We start from the raw sequence: 19695 nt of genomic DNA, 5'->3' as shown, positions 1-19695 counted from the left end.
GACTTTATATAATAATTCACTAAATATAAAACACAATTTTAAAAAGCAGCGGACAAGAAAGTTGTTTCTAAAATTACTAGATTTTACATAAAACATGGTGATCTCTTTATATTATTTTTTTTAGTTCTTTATATTAATGCTATGTATTTTCTCCCCTATGTTTTTTGCAATATAATTTCAGTATTGACCTGAGGGTGGCGCTGCAGCGTCTGTTGTTGAGTTAAACCGTGTAATCACAAAATCTGACTTGCTCAAGTTCAGATCAGCATAATGGACAGCAATGCTACTGACACGTATGGGGGAAAAATGATAATTATAGTTAGTAAATGGTTGATTTGCAGTATTGAGAAAGCGACAGTCTTCTTTTTTTTTTTTTTTGCTATGACTTGTTGAATTTAGTCACATCAGGCATAATTTATTATTTATTTTCTGCTCACCTAAAGGGGCAGTTATCCGTGTTAAATGTTATCCTCGTGTACACCCCCCTCATTCACTGACTCAGTAACTTTATTTAGTATGTAGTCCAGTGGGCGGGACTCTGAGTGTGGACGCACACTGGCAGCTGCTCATTCAGCCTCCCTGTGTGCCTCTCTGTCAAGCTGGCTGTGGACTGGACCCCGGCGCTGGTCAGCCTCACGAAGCTGTAACATGTCAGGTGTTCGGACTGGATCTCAGCGGGTTCTGCCTCAGATTTAAGAGGAATATCGCACGTTAAGCCGGCGGGCTCTGCTGTTTTACCTCTGCGGCAGGGTATTTGGATTGTAGGAAGTCGGTTTCTTGCTTTCGTCCGTAGAGGCACACTTTTGCCGTCTTCTGGATTCAGCATTTTGTCGGGCAGGAGAAGGTAGGTAGGTGTCTTCCATCTTCATAATGTCACTTGATGGTACCTGTTGTTAGAAGTCTGGCTGGAGTTTAGCTTACAGCTGGAAAAGTACAAACTCATTGAAGGAATCTGGAATATTCTTTTCTTGGTGGTGGAAAATGACTCTGGCGTTGTGGATAAATGATTTCCAAATATTTATTGAACTGAGCTGCCCGCCGTCGTAGTCAAGGTGATTAAATCACAGTTACGTCTGCTAGCTACGTAACATTTTGGTTATTGCTATTTCCCCCCTTGCATTTATAAAACACAAACGCAGTTATTAGTTAACTCTGACTTATTCCGTTGGTGTTGTTAATTTAATTTATGAAACGGAGTTTTTTTTCTTCACTTATTAGCATTAATTGAGTCTGATTTGATTTAAAGACTGACCCCGTTACAGAGTGTTGTGACTGCTGTATAATGAAGCTTAGTGGGCTGTCGGTTGTCACAGCCACCTGGAAACCTGCTGTTGCTCTTGGCCACACTTAGGCTTATTACTGCCTCCGGTGCCTCAATCTAAATGAATGAATGAATAAATAAATAACATATAAGTTTTAACGTATATAAATTAACTGTATCATCTCTCCTCTTGTTTCGTTAAAATATGATGAAATTTTCCCTTTTGTACTTTGCATTAATTCAGGAAATAAATCAGTTTTTTCATTACTATCTCTAACCTTTTTTGCCTTTTGATTGCAGTGTGAATTTCTTCTATTGTACTTTTTGAGTTTGCATTTAATTTTTTATTGATGATTGCTTTTTGCCTTTTGCGTAAATACATATTTACTTATTTATTCCTTTTGACCAACCTTCATTTTGTTAATTACTATTTTATTTTTAGCATGGGAACATTTATGCAGCTTTATTTTTATTGTATTTTGGCTGTAAAGCAACTTTAACTGCATGTCTGTTAGAGTGGAGCAAATCAAATACAAATGAATGAACTGGTCTATTAATTAACTTGTAAGAGGTAGAAATGCACCAATCAAGATTTTTTTTTCAATTTTTTAAAAGTCTGATATGTCATGTCTGATTTTAACCATTCATGGTTTATTTTTCTGAAGGACTAAATCAGATAAAGGAGAAACACATTTGCAGCAGGTTGTTTCATAGATAAACTAATTTTGATAACATAGGAATTACCAGATTATCTGCTTTGAAGGATATATCCAAAACCTTTATTTGATTTATTTTAAATAGAAAATAAAAGCATGTCAGAATGCATGCTGCTGCTTGATCTGTCAACTGACAGAAAATGCTGGACGTTGATGTATTAAAACAAAAATTACAAAAGCATAATTTTACTCTTCGACTTACTGATCATTAAAAAGAAATGATTTTCAGCTTCTGAGCTCCCTATGACTGATTGATGCATATTTTATAATAACAGGTCATTTTGTTGACCTGATGAAATTAAAAGCTGGTACAGTGAATCATTTTTCAGAAACTGTGGTTAAATTCAGTCCAATTTGAATGTTATGATGGGTCTCCATGTTGGAGCCATCTTCTTTTACTGGTTTTCTACCTTAATATACCCAGATTGCCTCAGCAGACATGAATAGTGATGAGGATGTCTGCTGACAGCTGAGTAGGGCAGAACGCTCTGCTCCATGACTGACTGAACTGGGGTGTTCACGGCACCATATGCTCCTGTTTACATCATGCTGCTTAACATTTGGGCCAGCCCAGCCTCATGACTCATACTATCTCTCGCTTCTCACCTTTTTTTTTAAAATTTTTTTTTAGTCTTGTTACTAAATAGGTCGATCTGAATTTACATAGATTAGGTGAAATCGTATTTGGGTGTGTTGAGTTGCTTATAGGGAGACAACCCTAATAGCCCTAATATACAGTGCTGCCTGCATATTAAGTGTGCTCCTTACCAAAGAAAGTACCTGGTATTAAAAAAAAAACAGTTTCAGTTTTTACACATAAATGTCACCTAATTGCTTTCATTTATCTAAGAATTGCTGTATTTCAGTGATATTGTACTGATGATTATGATTCGATGTATCATGTAGCTCTGCACTACAGCAAGAATATCGAATAAAGATAAAAACTACTGACTTTTGAAGCAGCTTTTACACAAACTTGCTTATCAGGGTTTAATTATTAGAGTTAGAATAATGAATCTAACATTTTAATTAGCATACGAAAAATGAGCCATGGTTTGCTTTAGTTTTTACACCATGACTGTTAGTACTTTTTTTTTGTACTTTGTTTACAAAGATCTTTCTAAACAGTTTTGGAAAAATTCTTCTTTCAGCCAGTTGACTTGCAGTGTGCAGCAGCAGGCATGTGAGGGGCATCACTCTTCTATGTAAGCAGAGAACACCTAAAACCCAGTTTAAAGCTGTATGCTTTTAAAACCTTTGTATGCTTTAGTGCTGGTAACCAGCCCAAGTGCAGACGTGTGTAAGCTGTAAACATTCAGTATGTTAGCCTCTGTATTTCTTGTGAGGATTGGACTATATACCCACAAACACAAGGGTCCCTGTGGGTTATATCACCTGATGTACTCAGTGACTCAGTGAGACCGGATCTGATTCATACGAATTTGCTCTGTTCTGGTTGTACTAAGAAATTGTCCACATCAAGACAGCCTGCCCATTTTGTCCTCTTTTTTTTCTTTAAACGAATACATAATACGTGACTAGATCAGCTATTTTGTCACACATTTTGCTTTGAGAAAGTGTAACTCTTTAAACCCCCCTCTTTCCTGATGTTCAGCGTTACCGTGTGGTTGCCTCCGCCACTAGACTAAACAGTGAAAAGGGTTTATGGAAAATGTCTTTTTCAGATTCATGGAGCTGACAGACGATGTCGTCTTATTTTTGCTTCTGCAGTGCTGACTCTAGATTTTTGCTCATTCTCCCCTAAAACTTGGCGGTGGTGAAGGTTAGTTAACTGATGACACACGGCTTCGTCTCTGATGTTACTGAGCATGTTGTGAGGAAAGTAGGTTACTGGGCCATGTCCTGCAAGCTTAAACTGAATGCTAGTCTGAATATTGCTAGAGCTGCTTAGTGTGACCAGGCATGCACAAATGGTGCAGGCCTACTCAGCAGCAAATGGGATCCTCTCCACGCGCTGTCTCTTTAAGAAAACAGAGCGCCGCTTCACATAGAATGAATGTTGAATGTTCAGCCTTCGCTGATTGATCTCAAAGCCGCATAAAACCGAGTGAAATCTGACAACAGGTTGACAAACTGCACAGGTTGTGAATTATGCACAACTGCTTTAACATCAGCGCTCTCACATGGATAATATTGTGGACTTAAACATTTAGCTCTGCAAATCGGAGCAAAAAGATGTAAAAATGCATTCAGATTGAGTACAATCTGTTTTAGTAAAGGAAACTTTGCTATAAATCCTGCATTTTGGAATTTTTTTTTCGTATTTTGAAGCTGTCTTCAAATAAAATTTTATGGTTTTATTAATATCAGTGTTTCCCCAAGAAAATTTGCTGAGCCTGGTTGGGTGCTAGGGCTGTCATTCATTCAGCAGCCTGCCATGTTTTTGAGTTAAAAAATGTTTGAAGTTAACAGGAAATGTGAAAATATCACTTGGTAATTATGTGTTTTTGGAAGATTAATGTTTGTACACGGACTATAAAGTCTGAAAAAATTCAGACATTTAAAAAAACTAAAATAAATAAATAAATAAGCAGTTCTCAGCCTGGTGGGGTGCCCAAGTAAAACCTGGTGGCCCACCAGGCTTATAATACACAAGCAGAAGATTCACAGATTTTCTCCTTGAAATGGATACTTTACTTTTGTCTTTATCTACCTTACTGTGAACAGCCATATTTTCTAACTTATTGCTTGGTTTCAAACACTTTTCGCCTGGTTGGTGAAGATGAGGCTTTTTTTAGAACAAACCTTTCTCCAAACAAACAGGCAGGACACAACTAAACTAAAGTCTTTATTTTAAGTTTGAGAGGAGTTGTATTTAGGTTTTAAAAGCTTGATCCATTGACCTCAAAGTGTCTTTATTTCAGGGCAAAGATGAATCCCAAAGTACTTGTTTAACTTTGTAGGGCGTTGAATACATTCAACTACAAAAATACTGTTTTCATTGTATTTCTGGATAATAACAACTTATCAAGTTTGCTACTTATCTAGTTTGCTCAGTTATATTGAAATAAGCCATTTTTATTCTCAATCCAAATATTTAAAATGTCTACAGACAAATTTGTTTTTCCTAATCTGTATTTAGACTAGTCCTGAATTGGCTGGTTGAACGACTTCCTCTGGAGCTTAATTTTATTGAAGTCAGTCATAGGCTGACTTCCTTCTGCTTTCTTCCTAATCATATCAGTCTTTACTTTGGCCTTTGTGTTTTCATTTCTCAGAGTAAGGGATCGCAACTGTTGCTTTGATGTAGACGCACATTAAAAACAGATTTTTCTGCAGCGCGCTTGGAAACAACGCTCATATAAGCTGTGCTTAAAAAATAAGCACAAATGTAGGGATAATCACCAATAAAAGTTTTCTTTTACATACTCAAAAACCACACTAACGTCTACTTTGAAGTGTTGTGATGTGCTTTGTTTGGCATCAGTCAACAGACGTAGGTCCAAATCTTCTTGACATGTTATTGGCTGGCATTTACAAAGCACTCAATCCAGGAGCACCATTCATTTTTTATGGTGCTGATTGGCTGTACCCCAAAGAGCAGACCTAAGAAAGACTGTAGATGTTAGCCTCTGTTGTTGTGCTAAGTTTGTTCACATTGTGGGTATTAATGCATATTGAAGTATATTTGGTATAAAAACTATTAGGCTGTTGTAAGGGGGTCTAAAATGACGCCTAACCCTCATGAATACCAGCGGTTCACAGTGTTTTGTGATCAGAATTAAAAATAAAAAAAAAACATTTCTGACATCCACATATGTATTTCTCGTGGCATTTTAATAGATATTCATTAGCAATAACAACACAGCCTGGAGGATTTCACCTCCTGGATTTATATTCTTGCTTAAATGTTTACATCTGATTGGCTACTATCCGTACTAGCTACTCGTAAATATCGTACATTCTTCTTTTTACTTTTTTCACCATATGTAGTTATGTAATTTAGTAGTAATGTGACTACCTGCCGTCTGAACTCATAGCTACCTTAGCTGACTTGAAAAAATATCGCCTTCTCCCTTACGTGATGACACCAGAGTCATGTGTGCGGAAGCCTGTTTTTGGTAGATTTGATCAGAAATCAATAACCATTGACAACAGAACAGCAAAACAAACACAAAAACTATTCATAACATATGTGATAAATCCTGTCAAGTGAATACGACCTGTTTTGCTGAAAAGTGTTGCTAATAGCTTTAAACCACATTCGCTGCTCTGACTGTGAGAGCTAGGTTCTCCGACGCGGCGCTAAATCTCTTTGCTTCTTGATGAAAAGGCCCTTAGGTAGGTTTCGTGTCACCGACATGCTGAAAAACAGAAGACGCTACCATAAACCAGATGGCGTAGCATGTTGCCGCCGAGTGTCGTGGCAACCTTGTTCAAGTGTTGCCTCAAATTCTGACATAACGGCTCCTCTTCGGTGCTTCACAGTCGGAACCACACATACAGAGACCATCTGTTCGCCCCTTTTCTTTCTTTCTTTTTTTTTTTTTTTTTTTCGCATTTTACATAAACACTCAGACTAGAAGCAGAAAACAGGGGATTTGGACCTGTTGACATTAGCACCATGAGTTTATCATTATACTTCCAGATGATACTGGCCTAAAGTTGTAATGGTTTCTTTGAGTAATATTCCTCTTCCCAGTTGCTCTTACTTAGGGATTATTTGATGCTGCATTCTATCAGAACTTGTAGAAACTTACAAAGTAAAAAAAAAAAAACCCAAAACTTTATGCTGATTCTCACATCTTTATTAGATATCATTACTTCCTGCCTAATTAGGAGGGCAAGAAATACAGAAGTGTGCGTACGTTATTTGTTTTGTTTAGTCTGTATCAACTTAAAAAAACAAAAAAGAAAATCCTGTGACTTAGTGAGGTTCAGACCTATTGCTTGTGCTGCAGTAATGCTCATAAATCAACGGAGAACTTGAATCCTCAAAGACAAAAGATTTAATTATTTTAACTGATAAAATGCTGCTGGTGTTCAGGTCTCTTGACATTTTAATATTTTTATTGGTAGCATGTCTAGGCGTATATCTCCCCCACCCCCATTTCTCCCATTTCTCTTTGTGGAAGAGAACTAAAAAAAAAAATCTGGATTTACTTGCTCCAAAATACACATTCTGTTTGTTTTGCAGCCTGAATCATTTTGATTCTTATACAACAATGTTTAAGAGAACAATCTCCCTTTTCTTTGTGTGCTACATTTAGACTAATGCTAAAAGCCTGTGAGCGTTGGTTGCTGGAAGGTTTATTTTTTTCTCTGTAGACTTTGCTTGGTTTGGCAAGATCCTTAAAGATACAGCTCTGGTAATCACTTTAAAATGGAAAAAAGGCAAATAAATCTAGTTCTAAACATTAAAAAGCTTATTTAAATCACTTATATAGTAATAACCCAGGTTTGAGGGGTGTTTTTTTGTAGACACTTTTGCAAAAACAGACAAATACTTTTAATTTAAGACCATTTTCTCTAGTAGAACACAATGAAAGCACTATTGTTTACAACTACGAATGTTTCTATGTACTGGTGAGCTTTTTATTCCTTTTTTATTTTTTTATTTTGCATGTCTGCTTTAGTGTTTCAATCAAAGCCAGCTGTTTAAGTTCACTTTATCTCCAAAAAAAATTCAGGATTTTGTTTCTGTTTTTTGTACCATCCAGGTGTGGCCTTTCTGCTTCAAAAGCCGATTCTTTTGTGACCAGCACCGTTTTCTGTGTGTGGATTATGGTCACACTGTGAAGTCCTAAAGCCTTAGAAATGATCATTTTCTTTTTGTTTGTGGATTTAAAAAAAAAAAAATTGATGCAGGACAGTTTGAAGCCCCCTTCTCCCTTTAATAACTGAAATCATTATTAAACCCAGCAATCTGTATTTACTTAGATCAAAATTGTCTGACTTCCAAAAATATCTTGACTGAAAATCTGAATTCTGCTGAGAAACAATGTGCTTTTCTTGCATCATTAAATTCCACGGAGAAGGAGAGGGAGATGGTGATTGTTAGCTTCAAATAAGGACATTTCCTCTCGCTCCACGCCGCGCTGCGCTGCTCCTCCTTTGTGGAACGCTCTGTTTCCTTTGGCCACTGGAACTATGTTGCACATGACTCCTGAGACTATGGCTGGCATTCATATCAGTCTCTCTAACCTTGCAGCTATGACAGACAAAATGTTTAGCCCTGGTTATATAACTGCCTCCGCAGACGTCATCATCCTCTGCTGCTGCTCCTGATCTCTTGCGCCAGAGCACACAGTAATTGTCGTCAGCAGCTCCTTGCTCAGACACCCACTGAAGGGTGATTTGGATAATTATCTTTTTAAATGTAATTGTTTAAAATTCCTGGGGCTTAGAGTAGTCACGTTATATTGGTTTCTTTTTTTTTTTTTTTTAGTTTTTTCTTTTCTTTTTTTTTTTCTTGCAAGTTTGAAGCTTGGCATCAAATGGCATTGAGGTAATAGCCAGCAACCGCTTTTTAACAGTTAAGATAATTAGAAGATTAGAAAAAAATAATGCTTTTAATTGCAGGCAGAATTATCGTAAACCACCCCTTTGCTCCGATTTGTATTTTTCTTATTGACCGTAGGCTGCTACGACAGGAAGTCACTCATTTGAATCGGGAGTGGCTTCAGTGCGCTAAAATACCTCAACAATATATGTGGGCCTGGCCCCGTGCGTGAGTGTGTGTGTGCGTGCGTGTGTGTGTGTGTGTGTGTGTGACCTAGATCTGAATCAGATCTTCGGTTCAGGGTGTTGGCTGCGTGTGTGCATTACAATGCTGTTTGTTTTTGAGGAGTCAAGTAGACAAAATGACCATGTCAGACCATATGAAAGGATCACTCCCACACAGTTAAGTCATCTGCAATCTGTCATGTCAACAGACAAAAGCTCAGTGATGGGCAGTAATCCTTCTCATGACTGTGATTCTTTTTACGCTCATTAAACGTCAGAGGAGAGAGTTGTATTACATTTGGCTGTTATACTTAACCTTAGAGACTCAGGTTTCACTTCTGAAGACTGATTTGAGATCCATATATTTCAGTGTCAAATGCCAGGACACGGTATATATAGTTACTAATTCATTTAAAGTGGTGTACAAGTTGATAATACTATTAAAAAAAAGCAGCTGAAGTTTTCGACACCTTTTATTTTTGCCTCTAATCGAATATGCACATATTGTTTTTTTTTTAGAAGCTGCACAATTGCAGTTTTCACAATTGTGTGAAAGCTGCAGCACTCCCTATGCTACTCGCTATTGTTATTCCTCATAAACATGTGTACAAATCTCTTAAAATATATTGTTGTTATGGAAACATGGGTCCTCGTCGGCTCCTCTGGTGCTGTGGTTTTCAGCCACGAAAAGATGGAGCGATTATTTCTCACGGCTGGAATCCTGAGTGATTCCAGGATCGAACGGGATTGTGGGATTGATCTAATCTTATGTGTTGAGCTGAATCAAAAAGATAAGCTCTCCATTTACTGGCCCATCCATGTCTTACCTTCGATTATTGTCATGAGGTGTGACCAAAAAAGTGGTTGGCTGATGTGTTTACAGTCCAAAAAGTGGCAGGAGTTCCTAGTTTTGATGCAGTCATGAATAAGAAGAGAAGATTTTTCAGCGTTTTTCAATGTCAATGCTGTTGAACGATTGAAAATTGGTTGATTCTTATCTCTGGATGATTGGCGCATCTGTAGGGATTATTTCTGCAAAATATAGAAAGTACATTAATGTGTAGCTGTGAGCTTTGCCAGCAAATCCTAAAATTAAATTTTCATTTAATCTTAGGATCTAAAAACAAAACAAACAAAAAAAAACATTATTTGTAGATAACCAAATAATGAAAAGAATAGCCATATGGCCAAAAAAAAAACTCAAATCTTCTGATTTTTTTTCACTTCTCTAAGATAGAATAATTTATTTATTTATTTATTTTTTAATGCTGCTTCTCCTTCTGTTCGGAGAAACCTGAATCGTAACGGGAGAGAGAGTTTGTGTGTTTGGTTGGAAAAGCTTTGGAAAAATGGACGGCTGTGTTTCATAACAAGGAAAATGAAACAGCAATAGATAGGAATGGAGACATAAGGTAATTTTTTCCATCGTCTCCTTGCTAGAGGGCTGTTGGGAGTTCACCGGAGAATCTGAGAACAACTGAGTGACTTGCTATGGTTTCACAAACACTCACAGATGATTCCACAACTTTGACGTTATTCTGCCTGTTCGCTCACACTGTTTCCTTTTATTGGAAATAAAACGTGGTACTCTTCCACAGGCAGGAATTTAATCAAAGATATAATCTGTGATGTTTTTCTGAAGGCTGCAGTGAGAAGAGAAAGCGCTGCATTGCCCTTTCCACTCATGCCCTAGAATTGTGACCTACATATCTGCTCAAACAGTGCTTTTATTTAACAGGGAAAATGAAAACTCCTACGATTTGAAGTGGGTTTTTTTTTTTTTTTTTTATGAAGGCGTCCTGGTGAGTGACGACACAAACCCACTGTACACATGTTCAAAGCGACACTAAACACTAAAATCCTCAAAAACCAAACGCTTAAATGATCCATAACAACATTTACCGGAATGGTCAATCATAACGTTAACAACCAGCGATATCTTGCCTGCAATACAGTCATAAAATTCGCTTTAATCGTCTTAGTGAGTCTGGCCCTTTAAGAATCAGGAGACAGGTAATTACTTTTTCCCTCCCCACCAAGCAGTAGCGGCAGACAAAAACAGGCTGGAATAATTTAGGTAATTCATTTAGAATTGTTGAAAGAATATAATTTTGAGGAAATTTAAGAGTGCCCTCCACCTGGTGAAAGGATGTTTGTTTTATGGGTCTACTTGAAAGGATGTGGCCACCCAGAGTGGCTCTGTGTGCCGTGCGGTAAATGTGTAATTAAACAGCTTTTTTTGGGGGTAGAGCATCACCGGAGAGTAAACATGGAATCTGCCAAAGAGATCTGCACAACCAAAGAGAACAGAGTTATTGGCACAGCTGGTATAAAGAGATATAAAAGAAAACGTAAAGTAAAGCCTTGTCTTATTGCAGTGGCTGGATCAAACGCCGAACAGTCTAGAAGAGTCCAACCTTTAATTTGAATACTTAAAGATGATTGGGTGTCTGGGTGATGAGCCGTTGTTTAATGCTTTGGATAAATGTCCTGTAGAGACATTAAAGAAATAATCTTCTAAACCACAAGGGCATCCATTTGAATTGTAAGTTTTTTTATTTGTAGTCTCACATGTTTTTTTTTTTGTCATCAGAGCTTTTTGAGTTATATTTTTATCACTTAACAGTAGATATTAATGCTTACATGTTCTTTTATTCCACCTGGAGTGTTTTTCTTTTTTTTTTTATTACTAAATGCTCACTTTTAAACCGCTTTCACAAAACTCATCAAGCGTCTTTCCTATGAAAGTCCGCACTGAGAAAGAATAAATCACTGGACTTTAGGAGAGTATAATTTTTTTAAAATAGAAGTTAAAAACTGAAGAAAACTGAAGATATAGCACACAACGTTAATATATTTAACATCTCAGGAGTATTTCATATGTTATTTTTCACCCTGTTGATTTCTGCTGCAACTTCTGACATTATTTTTAAAAGCTCATGTGTGGTAAATCACTCATGTTTGTGAATAATGATGCTGTTCCACTCTCAGACTCGCTGGTCTCTAATAAAGAACATCCTTAAAGCGCTTCTGTGCCAAAAGTTATTTTGATAAACAAGTTATTTTCCCGTAAACTGAATGAATGCGCTCAAAATTAAAAGTTAGACTTCAACATTTTCAGTGTCTAATTTTGCTTCAGCAGTAGAAGGTCAATTTAATTTGAGGCCTTTACATCATTTCCAAGGCTACCAACAAATATTTGCACATTTAAAAGCTTGTATTTGTTGGAGGTGTTTTTACTTGACAGATACCTCTAATAATAAATTGTTTATTCACAAAAAGTGCATAATGGAAATCGGTTTTGTTCTTTTGTTGTCAACAACAGCAGATTTGTGTTTTGAATGGAGCGCAGACAGTGTGTCAGTTGAGCTGTTATCAGTGGAGGATTACTCTGAAGCTGCTGCTTAGTTAAGACTGACAATTCTTGAGGGATTGCACTGCCGCGGCGATGCAATAATAATTAGCTGTGTTACTGATCAGTGCTTCTTGTGTTGGAAAGTAATATAGCATACAAAGTCTCAGCTTTTGTTTAACGGTGCTCCATTTATAAAGACAGAGCAGACTGTTGTTCAATATCGGCTAGCTTGAACTGGACTAAAGAATGGCTGCATAAAGGCAAAGGTTCACTTTTTGCTGTTCTTAAGTGGATTTCCTATTGGTCAATGCAGGGAGAGTACTGGCTTCTGATGTAATGTTCTTGTCCTTGTGGGAGAAGATATAGCTCAGTGGTTTGAAGCATGAAGTGTTCCCAGTTTTTCCACAGTGACGAAAGTAAAACATCAAGATTGAACTTTACAGACTGTAAAAGAGAGAACATGAAACAGTGAGCCTGTTTATAACCACGGCAGTTTCAGCACAGTGCGCGCCGTTGTTTGTTTCTTCTTAATATTATTTGGGGGGGAAAACCTCATAAGAGCTCAGAGCGTCTCGCTGAGTTAAAAGTGTCAGATCACAGAGGCAGAAAGCTTTTTTTTTTTTTTTTTCCTGCTACCTCATTAACATTCAGCAGAGAGGTAAATGGGTTTCTGAGCTATGGATGAAAAATGTCCTCGACCTGAAGAAAATGAAAACCAGCAGCTTGATGGACATGGCTGCTTCGGTTGGGAGAAAGTAGACACAGCGCATTGTTACCATGGGAACACAGAGTGAACAGCCGTGCCAGTCTAATTAATGACAGTCAGTGGTTCAGCTCAGGGGCCGCCGTGACATCATCAATACCAGTGCCGCAGATGTCACTGGAGGCAATACGGCTTAATATCCCAGTAATTAAACAAATAATCCCCCCTTTTCACTGCGGTGAACGCAAACAATCTGGACGAAGGACTGTAAAAGACGCACGCACGAGGCAACAATGAGCATTTACTATCCGGCGATGCCTACTTATGAGCAGGAAATGTCATCTCATTATCCAATAGCATGACCTACATAAAAGAGCAGAACTAATCTCTATGTAGGCGGACGGTGAATAATGCAGTGAAATGTGGGAGATCTTTATGAATCTTAGATGTTTCACACTTGTTGGTTGCTGGCACAGCAGCCAACCTTAATTAGGAATAAATCTATATCAACACCCTGGCGCTGTTTACGTCCGTAATGTCGTTGGGTAAGACATTACGGACGAAAGTTGTTGCAAAGTGTAAAAAGAATTAGATTTTTTTTGTTTTTTTCTTAAAAAACAGTAACTTTGCCTTTCAGATGGTGACCACCACTGTAGTTTGTCATATTAGGAGGTATCTGAGCATTTAGGCTCGGACACAGATGGTAAAGTTATTCTGATGCACAACTCTTTATATAATCTTTATATATTTGGGTTTGGAAAAGATCAGAGTTGTGAAACACATTGTGAAATACTGTGAAGTGAGATTCTCTTCCACTTTTGTCTGATTGTTTAATGTTATTTTCTGCCTTTACTGGATTTAACATACTAATACAGATAACCAAGTAATTGACAGAGTTATTTGTCGATTACTGTTTCCCAATCTGATACCGTATCAAACATTTCTTTACAATCCAGTGAATTAAACCAGTACTGATGATGTTTGTTAAGTATATTTTAAATATCAATTAGCCTGCCTGGATGACGTATTCTATTCAGTCAATTTTTTTAAATTTTAAATAACCAACTTTAGTTTATAAAGGGCATCTTGGGTTTAATGGTGTGCTTCCTTTGTGGCCAGAAAACAGATTTTCAAAGTTCTCAATTGTAAAATAAGCAGAAAAACACGGTTTTCTAACTTGGAAATAGCACGTTCTCAACTTCTAAGACAAAACAATTTCTGTAAACAAAGTTCCAGCATGAAAACATCCAAAAAGATGGAATAATTGAACATATTTTTTCAAAAATACCAGAAATACAGAAGATATGCTTTACAAATGTCAAAGCAGTGACTCAATCGTTATTCGTGATGCAACGTGGCATCAATACGGACCAATGTATCTAGCTCTTTTTGCTATTTTAGGGCATCAAATGCTACAAACAGAGCACCAAACTTTCAGCCCAACAAGATCAGACAATTATATAAAGATGAAATCAAAAATGATACACATACGTCATTGATTTAACAGTAGACTGCGTTTCACAGAAAATGCTACTGTTTATCTTGTTTGTACCTAAGTAAATTGCATTTTGAAATATTCCAAAATATGTTAAATTACACTGTTAATTTACTTTTTAAATGCACTTAACATTTCAGATTTGTTTTTTGTTTTTTTAAGCAATTAGAAATAAACATTTTTAGAAGTTGTACATGATCTCTAGAGATCTACTTACACAGAGAAAAATTCAACAGTGGTTGTGGGGAAAATGCTTGTTACAGTATGAAACCAAAAGGGAAAAAAAATCCAGTGGTAATCACTTCAGGACCTTTTTTTAGAAGGTTGATAGTGGTGGATAAGGCTCCTCAATGACTGACTTTGTGCTGATATGAAAACCATCTTGATTTAAATGTATGTAAACACATTGCTCAGTAGCTCTAAAGCTACTCCGGCCACTCCTTTCTTTTCAGTAAATACGCGAAAAGACCTATCCACACTTTAAACTAAAAGGTTTGGTGGCAAAGTCTGGAATATTTCTGCGCTCACTTAGTCTTCTTCTTTGGAACAGAACATCTGAGGACTGTGGTGCATTTATAAAACCATTTAAATTTATCTTTTACTCTGGTAGAAATAGATTTTTTTCATGTCTAAGCTGAGTCATCGCAGCCTTTTAACAGATGCTTTTTGATTCTCCCCTTTCCTTTGTGCCACAAACACCGTCTTCTTTTGGGAGGGTACAAAGTAGAATTAGATATCTTACAATTATGTTTTATGTTGAAATCTACTGTTTACCTACAAACAAAATATACGAGTCTGATTTGGCGTTTCCCATGGTCTGAGCGTCCTCATTGTTTATCGTGCCAGATTTTCAGGTCTCTCAGATATGTGAGAAACTAGAACAACTGGTTTCATTATACCTCTGTTTGTTTACATTTTATTGAGACTGATGGTCAAACCATGTGGATCTTTTCTTTATGTGTTTATCATTTAGCAAGAATAAAGTTTGTTCCAGAACAATAAAGCAATAAATAGATTTGAGAAAATTCAACTGAAAAAAAAAAATTTTTTTTAATTAAATCAGGAATGATGTACTTCCAGTGAATTATTTTAAACACAATCAGCACTGGCAATAATTCAAGAGGCAATAGACCACAAAAGATAGAATCATTTGTCAGATGGAGGTGGTATAATTAGAAAAAAAAGCAACGCACTTTTACCGCAGCACGGTTCCAACCCGACATCAGACTAATAAGACATCTGCAGTCTGAATCAGCTGAAGGGAAAATGTGACTTATTACATTAAGACGGCTATTGAAAGTGAAGGCATGCATATTTAGCAAAGCCTCAGCTGTGCGTGATGAAATCCTCCAACATCTGGAGAGAGACTTTAATCATGAAACATTAAATAATGAGGCCTGGCAGAGCCCGAAGCAGCCACTACATTTGCATGGCTGCTATTGTCCATGTCTATGAAGGAAAAAAAAAAAATAGAAACACATTTTCTGTGTAGTTAAGCAATAGTTGCAGTAAAGCCAGACTATTAATGCTGGGAGCAGCTTTAAAACCAAACCAAGAGATGCTGGGCTTTATGTCCTGTTCTTCTTATTGATTGTAATGGGATGCATTTGATTTTTAGTTTTGTTTTACCAAGATGTTCCACTTTACTGAACAATTTAATGGTCAAACTAATACAAATAACTAATATTGATCTACGGCATCAAATTATGCTGTTCTACAGCTTCAATTGTCCATGTATGTTTCTATGCTTTAATCTTCTTTGCACTAAAGCATGTTGCTATAAAATGTTGCTATTTTCTTCATTGCAAAACAGTATTTTGAGTAGGATAAAATATTGTTTGATGGTATTCTGATGCAGTACAAATGTTATTTCTCCTCTGATTACATAAAGAAAATTGATTATTAGAAGTTATTTATTTATATCATGCAAACTATGCAGATGGGGAATATTAAGAACATCTGAAGCATTATAAACTACACCACTAAGGGCTGGTTAATGGAGTTATTATTATTCCTGTACAGACAGTTCGAGATAAGCCACAATTACACTGCAGAGTTAGAGGTCCCCACAAATAGCATGACATGGATACTTTTAGCTCTGCATCTGCACTAAGAAGGCCTGGACAGTCAACCTGAGAATGTTTTATAAGATGAAATCTAAAAATTTGAATAAAAGTATATTTCTACCACAGTGCCTTGATAAAGTATCGATACCCCTCTGAACTTTTGTGATGGTGCAACCGCAAACTACACTTCAGTTTATCTGGAGTTTAGACAAAAGTAGCAAAAATAAAACTCTAGTCCAATCAACATCCATCACAATTAATTTTACTGGTAAATACAGTTTATGTGACATTTGATTTCTAATTATGGAGTTTCATCAAGCTTTACTAGATTATTAATGAAAAAGCATAACTAACTACTAGTTTTAAGACAATATCCAAAAGGCCTGCAAGCCACACTTTTCAGATATTGATATTAAGGGGTTTGGATACTTTTGCAAGGAGGCACAACAATGCAATTCTACAGAAGATGTTTTCTCTTAAATACAATTTTCAGCAATACTTTAGCCAAAAAGACTCATTTACTTTATATTAACGAGAATATTCTTCCACTGTTGGAACGACTGTAACAATCACAGACATGAGAGTCTACCTAAGTTTTTATCTCCTTCTCAAAGTAAACAGATTCTCTGTAAGATGAGCCTTTTAGTCTTTCTGAAAGACTCTGGACCTTTGAATGCTCACTTGTGTAATCATTTCGCAGAGGCAAAATATTTGAATCCAATAAGTCATGCAGGCTGCTGACCCACATTTGGGACTTCATCAGAGGGAAAAGGCAACCAGGAAGTTGTTAAAGCAGACACACACAGAGGAAGTGCACATGGAAAACGATAAAAAAAATTTTAGCTTCTTGTTTTACTTTCTTTCTCGGGTTTTGATTTAGTCTGCCCTCACCCAAAACACACACACACACACACACACACACACACACACACACACACAGATCACCTCATAAAAAAACAGGGAATAATGTCTTGCAAGAGGGAGGCAACATTTAGCCTCCAGATTGTTTTCCTACCTCAAAAGTCTATTTAAGGAGTCGCTTTGGTTATTGTATTTTTTTTAAACACATAAAGTAAAATTTTAATTGATGCAGGTTTTTCCCTCTAAATGAAACATGCCCTGATACCCACGGCTCCCATTAAGACTGTACCATTCAGGTTACACACACACGGAGCATCCGAACAGTCGCTTTAATGACATTAAGACTGGTGTTACCTATGCATTAAGCACGTGTTGAAGATTACAATCTGCCCTGCTGATGCCTGTCACCGCAGGTTTCTTTCCTTCTTCCCTCCTTCCAGTCGCGCTGCACAGCCTCTGCTTATGTACCGCTGTCGTCGTTAGCCGAGTATTGAGCTACCAGCTGACCTACTTTCTGCGCTCTCTCTCAGCCGCCCGGTCCTGTTTACAAGCCACAGCCAAGCCGAGGATGAGGAGTACTGTACCTGGTTAAATCCCGCTGCTAGCACTAAAAAGAGGGGTAGAATTAAAATAAGCCGAGTTTTTTTCCCCTTCTTTTTCTGTTTTTGGATAAGTGTGACAGCAACGCAGGAAGGGACGCCGGTGCTTAATACCGACGCGTTAATAACTTGTTATGCAATTGAAGGTTTTAGGTGAATGAGCCGCTGCTAGTTGAGCTCGGCTGCTATGTTGTAGTTTAAAGAACAAAAATGACGACGCCGGTTGAAGTGAAGAGAGGCTCTTTATTTCTACCGGACACTCTTTCTTCAGGTATGTACGCTTTAAACCTTCAGTTTCACCCAACTCTGTCATACTTGCGCCGCTCCTTTACACTGTTTACATTATCACGAGTGGCCTCTTCCCAGATTAGAGGTGGGCGACCGCATGATTAGTTCTTGTTAATAATTTCCCGGGAAGCGAAACTGCACTCGTTCAGGGTTTTTTAAAGTGTTTTAAGGAGGTTCGTTTTTTCCCGACATTTTCAGGGCGCTCCTGAACGCTCCTTACGTGTTGTGAGCTCTCCAAGTGCCCTGGTTTCAAGGTTGATATAACCATTTTTTTTCACGTTGTAACCCGCTTGACATCCATAGCAGACACTAATGGAGCTCAAGAAATTGCGAGAAAACTGATGCGTTTATTAATAATTTCTCAAGGGGCTTTGGTTCGATGGATTTGCAGGATTTCACGTTTTATTTATGTATTAGTTCACAGTGAGATATTTTTCCACTGTTTGATGAGTCAGTAAGAGATTTTGCAATATATTTCTTAATCATTTATTGTTTTTTTATGTTTGTGTTTTTAGTGTTGATCAGCTCAAACCGATTTCAGTCGCCACAGTTACACTCCTCCACTTTTTACTCCTGGGACTTTTACACATTTTGTCTCGTTACAGACACAAAGTAGCACATAGCTGTGGGATGAAAGAAAAGGAATACATAATTTTCAAAATTAGAAGCTGAAATTTCATTCCCATTCATCAAAAAATGTATTTAGATTTGTTGAAAACCATCTGTTAACAGCAGTTTAAAAGTCTTGTCGCAGATTATCGTCTGGATTTAGAGCTGGACTTTGACTGGGTCGTTCTAACATATGAATACACTTTGATCTAAACCAATCCATTGTAGCTCTGACTGTATTTTTAGGGTCATTATCCTGCTTGGAAGCGAACTTCTGCCCTACTTTTATGTCTTTCGCAACATCTAACAGGTTTTCTTTTGGGATTGCCCAGCATCTTGCTTAATCCATCTCTTCATCAACTCTGACCAGCTTCCCTTTTTGATGGAAAGCATCCCCACAGAATTATGCTGTCACCACCATGTTGTGAATGATTCACTGTGTTATTGTCCCACAACAAAGAAAGCATAATTTTCTGTCCCATGGAACATTTTTTCCCTGTGTCTCAGGTTTAAACCATAAATTGGATTTTTATAGTTTTCTTCCAGTTATTGGCAGTGTTCCTTAAAGGCTAGATTGATGGAGTGCATGACTAAAAATTATCCTGTGGATAGATGCTTCCAGCTGAGCTGTGGACTTCTGCAGCTCCTCCAGAGTTGCTACAGGCTTCGATTAGAAATACTCTTCTTTCCCAGCTAATCAGACGGTGAACCTCTGAGATTTTAAGAGAACAGTAGAACTCATACCGAGATTAAACTGATGGCAACGTCTGAAAACAACTAATTGCATTGGATTTTAATTGATGGCATCAGAGTAAAGGGGGTTGAAATCAAATTCACTCAGTCTGTTGAATTTTTATTTGTAACAAGGTTTGAAAACAACTTGTAATCTTTCTTCTACTTCATAGATACACCCTTCTCAGATAAAAATCCATTAAATTACATTAATGTTTGTGGTTGTAACATGGGAAAATATACATAAACTACATTAAGAGATTTTATAACAATTTCTACTTATCAAGTATTTTTAACACAGCCTGCCCTGGCCCAGTTAGTGT

At 37.2% G+C, this 19695-nt stretch overlaps 1 protein-coding gene across 3 annotated transcripts in view; it reads left to right on the top strand.

Annotated features, from left to right (window-relative positions):
• The first annotated feature begins 322 nt into the window (after positions 1-322).
• Positions 323-19695, top strand: part of npas2 (neuronal PAS domain protein 2) — a 47663-nt gene continuing 28290 nt past the window's right edge. Inside the window, exon 1 of one of the 3 annotated variants that reach the window (XM_014996827.2) lies at positions 323-844. The gene's annotated coding sequence lies outside the window, so the exon portion shown is untranslated. Of the gene's footprint in view, positions 849-17254; positions 18015-19695 lie in introns of those variants that run through there. The other 2 variants (XM_014996828.2, XM_014996830.2) reach the window with 2 other exon arrangements.

The sequence above is a fragment of the Poecilia mexicana genome, unplaced genomic scaffold, assembly GCF_051168715.1.
Source record: "Poecilia mexicana isolate PSO_F unplaced genomic scaffold, ASM5116871v1 scaffold_14, whole genome shotgun sequence".
Lineage (NCBI taxonomy): Eukaryota > Metazoa > Chordata > Actinopteri > Cyprinodontiformes > Poeciliidae > Poecilia > Poecilia mexicana.
This window is presented reverse-complemented; position numbering and strand designations above follow the sequence as displayed.